The sequence below is a fragment of the Triticum aestivum genome, chromosome 6D (assembly GCF_018294505.1).
Source record: "Triticum aestivum cultivar Chinese Spring chromosome 6D, IWGSC CS RefSeq v2.1, whole genome shotgun sequence".
Lineage (NCBI taxonomy): Eukaryota > Viridiplantae > Streptophyta > Magnoliopsida > Poales > Poaceae > Triticum > Triticum aestivum.
The window spans coordinates 391,880,876-391,891,673 of NC_057811.1; positions in this window are offsets into that span (position 1 = coordinate 391,880,876).

A 10,798-nucleotide genomic window follows, 5' to 3' on the forward strand; every position below is an offset into this window, starting at 1 on the left:
CACGACGCATTCCGTTGCCTCTCGATGAACACGACGATGCCGTTTCTCTATTCCGACCCAGCCATGTACACGAGCCCTGGCCGTATGTATGTGCGAGTAGGCGTTTGAGACCCTGCCCCATATGTAAGTACGTGGCCGTATTTACTTTCTTGCACCCTGGCTATACGTCCGTGTACACGATATTAACGGGACTGCGTGACATGCTTCGTGCGCGCCTCTACTACGACACACGCCCTTCCTTACTCGGCCATGGTTCATCGACAGACCGATCGTATGTATGTACACGTTCGCGACCAGAATGACAACACTACGTACGCTTCGACCAGGTGGGTCCCGACTGTCAGGGAGGATAAGGAGGCACTTCCTTGCGTGCGAAGATATAGCTGGTGGGTCCCAGCAGTCAGGGGGGAAACATTTTTTCGTGAAATATGGTGGCCCGTCCGGTGGGTCCCTGCTGTCAGGTGGAGGAAACATTATTTTGCGCGTAATAAGGAGGCACTTCCTTGCTGCGGCCGTGGACCCAGCTATCAGCCTCTCCATGTACAGTACTCTTTCGATGGAAGTCGTTTCTTGACCACATTGACCATGCCGCACCGAGAGCACCAAGGCGGTGGATGACGGCAAGGCCTAGGAAGGGGACGACGCGGAGCCGGGGAAGACACGTCAGTGGATGCCCACGCGGAGAGGAGTACGAGGGTTCACTAGTTTGCCTGTGGTGTAAGGCTGCCGTCGCCGCAGAATAATAGGGGGTGTGGATGAGTAGAGGGATGGCCTGGCCAGCGGTGGGAGTAGTAGGGGGCGATGAGGCCTCCGCGGCAGCACAGCTGGCCACGGGAGGCTGGAGCAGGCGGCACGACCGGCGCTGGTTTGGGCGGCTGGAGCAAGAAGACCAGAGGTTGAAGAAGCACTACGGCCGTTGGATGGACATCCTACGATCACTGGAGCTAGAATCGTTCATATTGACTAAGTTGACAAAGCCCTCCGTCCGCGTCAGTAGGCCCACAAGTCAGCCTCCAAGTACGGTGGGTCCCAGCTAGCAGGGGAGTATTCATTTTTTGTGCGTAATAAGGAGGCACTTCCTTGCGTGTGAAGATATAGCTGGTGGGTCCGAGCTGTCAGCGGGGGGAACATTTTTTCGTGAAATACAAAGGCCCTTCCGATGGGTCCCAGCAGTCAGGTGGAGGAATCATTATTTTGCGCGTAATAAGGAGGCATTTCCTTGTGTGCGGCCGTGGACCCAGCTGTCAGCCTCTCCATGTACAGTCTACTTCCGATGGATGTCGTTCGTTGACCACGTTGACCATGCCGCACAGAGAGAACTAGGGCGATGGACGACGGCGGGGCCTAGGAAGGGAACGACACAGAGCCAGGGAAGACTCGGCAGTTGTTTCAGACGCGGAGGGGAGTACGAGGGTTTACTGGTTCGTCTGCCGTCGCCGGAGAATAACAACAGGTGTGGGTGAGTAGAGTGCTACCTCTTGAGCATGCGTTGGTTTTCCCTTGAAGTGGAAAGGGTGATGCAGCAAAGTAGCGTAAGTATTTCCCTCAGTTTTTGAGAACCAAGGTATCAATCCAGTAGGAGACAACACACAAGTCACCTAGTACCTGCACAAACAATCAAGAACCTTGCAACCAACATGATAAAGGGGTTGTCAATCCCATCACGGCCACTCGCAAAAGTGAGATCTGATAAAGATTATAAGGTAAATATTTTTGGTATTTTTGTTGTATTGATTGGAAAGTAAAGATTGCAAAATAGTAAACAAGATGCAATGTAAATAAAAGAGATGCAATATAATAAGAAAGAGACCTGGGGGCCATAGGTTTCACTAGTGGCTTCTCTCAAGATAGCATGTATTACGGTGGGTGAACAAATTACTGCCGAGCAATTGATAGAAAAGCGCATAGTTATGATGATATCTAAGGCAATGATCATGAATATAGGCATCACGTCCGTGTCAAGTATACCGAAACGATTCTGCATCTACTACTATTACTCCACACATCGACCGCTATCCAGCACGCATCTAGAGTATTAAGTTCATAAGAACGGAGTAACGGATTAAGCAAGATGACATGATGTAGAGGGACAAACTCAAGAAATATGATATAAACCCCATATTTTTATCCTCGATGGCAACAATACAATACGTGCCTTGCTGCCCCTGCTGTCACTGGGAAATGACACCGCAAGATTGAACCCAAAGCTAAGCACTTCTCACATTGCAAGAAAGATCAATCTAGTAGGCCAAACTAAACCGATAATTCGAAGAGACTTGCAAAAATATCAAACTATGCATATAAGAATTCAGAGAAGAACCAAATAATATTCATAGATAATCAATTTCATAAATCCACAATTCATCGGGTCTCGGCAAACACAGCGCAAAAGAGTATTATATCGAATAGATCTCCAAGAAAATCGAGGAGAACTTTGTATTGAGAACCAAAGAGAGAGAAGAAGCCACCTAGCAAATAACTATGGACGCGAAGGTCTATGGTGAACTACTCACGCTTCATCTGAGAGGCTATGGTGTTGATGTAGAAGCCCTCCATGATCGATTCCCCCTCCGGCAGATCACCGGAAAAGGCCCCGAGATGGGATCTCACGGGTACAAAAGGTTGTGGCGGTGGAAAAGTAGTTTCGTGGCTCTCCCCGATGGTTTCAGTGTATAAGAGTATATATAGGCGAAAGAAATAGGTCGGTGGAGCTCCGTGGGGCCCACGAGGGTGGGGGTGCACCAACCCCCCTGGGCGTGCCCTCCTGCCTCGTGGCCGCCCCGCAGAGTTCCAGACTTCAACTCCAAGTCTTCTGGATTGCATTTGTTCCAAGAAAGATCCTCGCGAAGGTTTCATTCCGCTTGGATTCCATTTGGTATTCCTTTTCTGCAAAACACTGAAATAGGCAAAAAACAGAAACTGGCATTGGGCCTTCGGTTAATAGGTTAGTCCCAAAAATAATAAAAAGAGCATATTAAAGCCCATTAAACATCCAAAACAGATAATATAATAGCATGGAACAATCAAAAATTATAGATACGTTGGAGACGTATCAAGCATCCCCAAGCTTAATTCCTGCTCGTCCTCGAGTAGGTAAATGATAGAAACAGAATTTTTTATGTGGAATGCTACCTAGCATATTTATTAATGTAATTCTCTTTATTGTGGCATGAATGTTCAGATCCATAAGATTCAAAACAAAAGTTTAATATTGACATAAAAACAAGCATACTAATAAAGCAATCATGTCTTCTCAAAATAACATGGCCAAAGAAAGTTATCCCTACAAAATCATATAGTCTGGCTATGCTCTATCTTCATCACACAAAATATTTAAATCATGCACAACCCCGATGACAAGCCAAGCAATTGTTTCATACTTTTGATGTTCTCAAACTTTTTCAATCTTCACACAATACATGAGCGTGAGCCATGGACATAGCACTATAGGTGGAATAGAATGGCGGTTGTGGACAAGACAAAAAAGGAGAAGATAGTCTCACATCAACTAGGCGTATCAACGGGCTATGGAGATGCCCATCAATAGATATGAATGTGAGTGAGTAGGGATTGCCATGCAACGGATGCACAAGAGCTATAAGTGTATGAAAGCTCAACAAGAAACTAAGTGGGTGTGCATCCAACTCGCTTGCTCACGAAGACCTAGGGCAATTTGAGGCAGCAAATCATTGGAATATACAAGCCAAGTTCTATAATGAAAAATTCCCACTAGTATATGAAAGTGACAACATAGGAGACTCTCTATCATGAAGATCATGGTGCTACTTTGAAGCACAAGTGTGGTAAAAGGATAGTAGCATTGTCCCTTCTGTCTTTTTCTCTCATTTTTTTATTTGGGCCTTTCTCTCTTTTTTGGCCTCTTTTATTTTTTTATTTTTCGTCCGGAGTCTCATCCCGACTTGTGGGGGCATCATAGTCTCCATCACCCTTTCCTCACAGGGACAATGCTCTAATAATGATGATGAACACACTTTTATTTACTTACAACTCAACAATTACAACTCAATACTTAGAACAAAATATGACTCTATGTGAATGCCTCCGGTGGTGTACGAGATGTGCAATAAATCAACAGTGACATGTATGAAAGAATTATGAAGGTGGCTTTGCCAGAAATACGATGTCAACTACATGATCATGCAAAGCAATATGACAATGATGGAGCGTGTCATAATAAACGGAACGGTGGAAAGTTGCATGGCAATATATCTCGGAATGGCTATGGAAGTGCCATAATAGGTAGGTATGGTGGCTGTTTTGAGGAAGGTATGTTGTGGGTGTATGATACCGGCGAAAGGTGCGCGGTATTAGAGAGGCTAGCAATGGTGGAAGGGTGAGAGTGCGTATAATCCATGGACTCAACATTAGTCATAAAGAACTCACATACTTATTGCAAAAATCTATTAGTTATTGAAACTAAGTACTACGCGCATGCTCCTAGGGGGATAGATTGGTAGGAAAAGACCATCGCTCATCCCCGACCGCCACTCATAAGGAAGACAATCAATAAATAAATCATGCTCCGACTCCATCACATAACGGTTCACCATACGTGCATGCTACGGGAATCACAAACTTTAACACAAGTATCTCTCAAATTCACAACTACTCTACTAGCATGACTCTAATATCACCATCTTCATATCTCAAAACAATCATAAAGAATCAAACTTCTCATAGTATTCAATGCCCTTTATATGATAGTTTTTATTATACCCATCTTGGATGCCCATCATATTAGGACTAATTTTATAACCAAAGCAAATTACCATGCTGTTCTAAAATACTCTCAAAATAATGTAAGTGAAGCATGAGAGATCAATAATTTCTATAAAATAAAACCACCGCTGTGCTCTAAAAAGATACAAGTGAAGCACTAGAGCAAAATTATCTAGCTCAAAAGATATAAGTGAAGCACATAGAGTATTCTAATAAATTCTGATTCATGTGTGTCTCTCCAAAAGGTGTGTACAGCAAGGATGATTGTGGTAAATTAAAAAGCAAAGACTCAAATCATACAAGACGCTCCAAGAAAAACACATATCATGTGGTGAATAAAAATATAGCCTCAAGTAAAGTTACCAATAGATGAAGACGAAAGAGGGGATGCCATCCGGGGCATCCCCAAGCTTAGGCTTTTGGTTGTCCTTGAATTTTACCTTGGGGTGCCTTGGGCATCCCCAAGCTTAGGCTCTTGCCACTCCTTATTCCAAAATCCATCAAATCTTTACCCAAAAACTTGAAAACTTCACAACACAAAACTTAAACAGAAAATCTCATGAGCTCCGTTAGTGTAAGAAAATTAATCACCACTTTAAGGTACTGTAATGAACTCATTATTTATTTATATTGGTGTTAAACCTACTGTATTCCAACTTCTCTATGGTTCATACCCCCCGATACTACTCATAGATTCATTAAAATAAGCAAACAACACACGAAAAACAGAATCTGTCAAAAACAGAACAGTCTGTAGAAATCTGTATTAAACGCATACTTCTGGAACTCCAAAAATTCTGAAATAAATTTGTGGACGTGAGGAATTTGTCTATTAATCATCTGCACAAAGAATCAACCTAAAAGCACTCTCCAGTAAAAAATGGCAGCTATTCTCGTGAGCGCAAAAGTTTCTGTTTTTTACAGCAAGATCGCAAAGACTTCACCCAAGTCTTCCCAAAGGTTCTACTTGGCACAAACACTAATTAAAACATAAAACCACATCTAAACAGAAGCTAGATGAATTATTTATTACTAAACAGGAACAAAAAGTAAAGAACAAAAATAAAATTGGGTTGCCTCCCAACAAGCGCTATCGTTTAACGCCCCTAGCTAGGCATAAAAACAAGAATAGATCTAGGTATTGCCATAATAATGATAAGGCAAATCGTGAAAACTCCTCTCATACTCCCTACGTTCAGCAGCAAGTTTTCTTTGCGGCAGGAAAAAGTAATCAAAATGGCTAAATTTAATGGGACAAAAGTCCCCAAGATCAAGCTCGGGAGGTATTGGTTCCTCCTTTGGCCCCTCATATTGCACAACCAATTCATCATTATAAGCATTCTTTTGGCAAAAAGTCATAAGCCTTTGTTGAAGAGAAAAACCTAACCCATTGTTCTGAATAGCAAAATTATCATTGAGTTTAGAAATCCTATCAACTAGAACATCGGTAGGAACCTTTTTCCTAAGGTTTTCATTATAAGCAACATGATCTAAAGATCGTAAACGCATTATGTCTTCTTGATTAAAAAGGATTGCTTCTATGGGAGGACGACCAGCATCCACCCTATAATGCGCAAAAATTTCATTGGCCTCTTTTATTATAAATCTGAACTCATGTGCTAAAAAGATGGTAGATGCATGCTTAACAGAAGAATGCTCAATGTTTGAAAATTATAGAAAAATCCTTTGTATGCAAGGATGCATATGGATAAATTGTCTTTCAAGTTCAACTATGAGCAGAGATATAGCATCAGCAAAACTGCTAGTTCTATGAAGAATAGAACCACCCATAGTGGGTAAAGCACCAGCGCAAGTAAAGAAATCTTGAATAACTCCTTTTCCAATAATATTACCATTACCAATCCGAAACTTTTTAGTGTGTAAAATAGTAGGTTATTCATGAAGATCATCAGAAGCATCAAAGTTTCCCCCATTGTTACTACTATCCTTTTCAACGATAACCTCCCCAGTTTCAGACATGATGGCAACAACCCGCACTAAGGATAGGCACACAAGAGGCAAACGGGAAGAGACGAACGGAAGAGAGGTGAAGAAAAGGCAAAGGTTTTTGAAAATAGTTTTAGAAGTGGGGGAGAGGAAAACGAGAGGCGAATGGCAAATAATGTAATGCGAGGGAGAAGAGTTTATGATGGGTACTTAGTATGTCTTGACTTAAGGATAGATCTCCCCGGCAACGGCGCCAGAAATCCTTCTGGCTACCTCTTGAGCATGCGTTGCTTTTCCCTTGAAGAGGAAAGGGTGATGCAGCAAAGTAGCGTAAGTATTTCCCTCAGTTTTTGAGAACCAAGGTATCAATTCAGTAGGAGACAACACACAAGTCACCTAGTACCTGCACAAACAATCAAGAACCTTACAACCAACGCGATAAAGGGGTTGTCAATCCCTTCACGGCCACTCGCAAAAGTGAGATCTGATAAAGATAATAAGATAAATATTTTTGGTATTTTTGTTGTATAGATTGGAAAGTAAAGATTGCAAAATAGTAAACGAGATGCGATGTAAATAAAAGAGATGCAATGTAATAAGAAAGAGACCCGGGGGCCATAGGTTTCACAAGTGGCTTCTCTCAAGATAGCATGTATTACGGTGGGTGAACAAATTACTGCTGAGCAATTGATAGAAAAGCGCATAGTTATGATGATATCTAAGGCAATGATCATGAATATAGGCATCACGTCCGTGTCAAGTAGACCGAAACGATTCTGCATCTACTACTATTACTCCACACATCGACCGCTATCCTGCATGCATCTAGAGTATTAAGTTCATAAGAACAGAGTAACGCATTAAGCAAGATGACATGATGTAGAGGGATAAACTCAAGCAATATGATATAAACCCCATCCTTTTATCCTCGATGGCAACAATACAATACGTGCCTTGCTGCCCCTGCTGTCACTGGGAAAGGACACCGCAAGATTGAACCCAAGGCTAAGCACTTCTCCCATTGCAAGAAAGATCAATCTAGTAGGCCAAACTAAACCGATAATTCGAAGAGACTTGCAAAGATATCAAATCATGCATGTAAGAATTCAGAGAAGAACCAAATAATATTCATAGATAATCAAGTTCATAAATCCACAATTCATCGGATCTCGGCAAACACACCGCAAAAGAGTATTACATCGAATAGATCTCCAAGAACATCGAGGAGAACTTTGTATTGAGAACCAAAGAGAGAGAAGAAGCCATCTAGCTAATAACTATGGACCCGAAGGTCTGTGGTCAACTACTCACGCTTCATCGGAGAGTCTATGGTGTTGATGTAGAAGCCCTCCGTGATCGATTCCCCCTCCGGCAGATCACCGGAAAAGGCCCCAAGATGGGATCTCACGGGTACAGAAGGTTGTGGTGGTGGAAAAGTGGTTTCGTGGCTCTCCGCGATGGTTTCAGGGTATGAGAGTATATATAGGTGAAAGAAATACGTTGATGGAGCTCAGTGGGGCCCACGAGGGTGGGGGCGTGCCTACCCCCCTGGGCACGCCCTCCTGCCTCGTGGCTGCCTCGCGGAGTTCCAGACTTCAACTCCAAGTCTTCTGGATTGCGTTTGTTCCAAGAAAGATCCTCGCAAAGGTTTCATTCCGTTTGGATTCCATTTGGTATTCCTCTTCGGCACAACACTGAAATAGGCAAAAAAAACTGAAACTGGCACTGGGCCTTCGGTTAATAGGTTAGTTCCAAAAAATAATATAAAAGAGCATATTAAAGCCCATTAAACATCCAAAACAGATAATATAATAGCATGGAAGAATCAAAAATTATAGATACGTTGGAGACGTATCATAGAGGGATGGCTAGGCCAGTGATGGGAGTACGGTGGGTTGGTGAGGCCTGCGCGGCAGCACAGCCGGCCGCGGGAGGAGGGAGCAGGCAGTCCCGCTGGCGCTTGTTTGAGCGGCTAGAGCAGGAAGAGCAGAGATTGAAGAAGCTCGACGGCTGTTGGATGGACATCCAACAGTCACTCCTCTCGTGTGTTGACTAAGTTGACACGGCATTGCGTGTGCGTCAACCTTTTTTTTAGGAAATCGTACGCGTCAACCTATAGTAGGCGCACAAGTCAGCCTCAAATGTGTGGAAAACAACGTACAACCCATCTGCCATTATTTGTAATAATTTACAGCCCATTTGCTAATTCTTAAGGAATTTTTTGGAGCCCATCTTCTTTTTGTTAGCATTACAGCCCATATTGTGGCCATGGTTAAAAATTATACGATATTTTGCATATTTCGGTGCGGTCAACTATTTTTAATCGCGAAATTTCGAGTCACATTCAAACTAATTTGAAAAATAAATTCATATCAATATAAAATCCAAATAATTGTCCACGCATAAAAATCAATGGAATTTAAAATCTTGAAATGGAAAAAAAAGAAATTTGAAACTAATTGCCGTTTGATTTGTTTTAAAAATGTACAGCCCATTTCTCATTACTGATAGCCCATTTTCTCGTCTTGAAAGATTTGCAGCCCAGCAGGGCTGACAAAGCAAGTAGGCCTCGGTTGGGTATTCTGCAAAAGAACAAAAAAACTGGGCTAGCCATTTTCAGAAAGAAAAAAATACTGGGCTGGTCTTGTGGTAAACATAAAAGAAAAGGCTGGCTAGATAGGCCAGAGTGCCCCACACAGCCCAGTTGACACCCTGCAGTTTCTTCAGAGGTAGGCATTTTTATTCTGAAAACTGCCACCTTTGGATCTTGCGTCGGAACTAAAACTGCCAGGAGCGTATTAGTAGGCTAGCTAGTGATTGATAAGTAACTTGTAAACACTGAGCGAACAGAAATAAGGAACTGCTAGTAACTTGTAAACACTGAGAACACAGAAATCAAGATCATGCTGTGCACAGTAGTAAGAGCCGATCATTTCAAAATGTTCACACGAGACTCACATGCCTAGCATTGTAATATGTTCACATTAGTAGCCCAAAACCACAACCAACTAGTAACATGTTAATGCATCTCAATGATTCATAGATCATATACAAATATGTAGCTCCAAAAGCAAAGATCTAGAAAAAACATCTGTTCTTCCTACTAACATGGATGATTCTCTGGGCCAACATTCAAGAGAGAGTGAAGGACAAATTTGTTTGTGAAGTCTACAATTCCTCTTGCAAACGTAAGTGGTTTCACCAACAGCTAGAACCATGAGAATGAACCACACATGACGGAGGAACATCCACTGCAATATGATTTGGTCTTCTCTCGATCACACGGCGAGGCTATTTTCGGAATACAAACTTTAACTTCGGCAAAATGATGCCCATTGTATAATCAGACCAAAGCAATGAAGCACCTAGTGTTGGCCAATAAATAGTACAATACTACTTTTGTGCAGTCCATGAAGTGACTATCCAGTCTTTCTGTGTCTATTTTCAAATTGCACTGCATGTAGTGACTATACTATTCTTTTGTGCAATTCCACCAAAATTGTGGTCACTTTGTTTTTTTGCCAAATAGCAACGGGTAGACAACTGTCTGCACAAATATCAACCAGCTAGTAAACATATACCCCACCTTGTATTTTTAGTTTAAACACGCCTCTTCCACTTAGCATCTGTCATGTTTGCACTGGACAACTTGATACTGTCATGTTTTGCCCTGGACAATTTCGTACTGAATTGATTTTGCTGGTTCAGAGCAGAAATAGAGCGCATATTCTTCATTAGACCAAGGATACCCATGTTCCCAGTGATGGAAGAGGTGAAATCGATACAACCGAAATTGAGCATCCAATCATTGAATCATGTCCTACACCTCCAATGTAGGTCCACCGTGCCAATAAATTCACATGCAAACCACTAATATTACTATCTAATGACAGTACAAAAAGAGTAGAAAGATAGTAGCAAACCATGTACCTTCGTAATGAAAAGCTCATAGTGCCACCAATTGGATATAAAGGTTTGGAAGAAAACATGCTCCTAATGTTGAACCATTTGGACTTTTTGTGCAGTTCCACTAAAATCGAGCATCCCTGTTTGCATATATATTGAAAGTGTGATTACTATAAAAGTGGCACTAGTTGAAGCATAACTCACA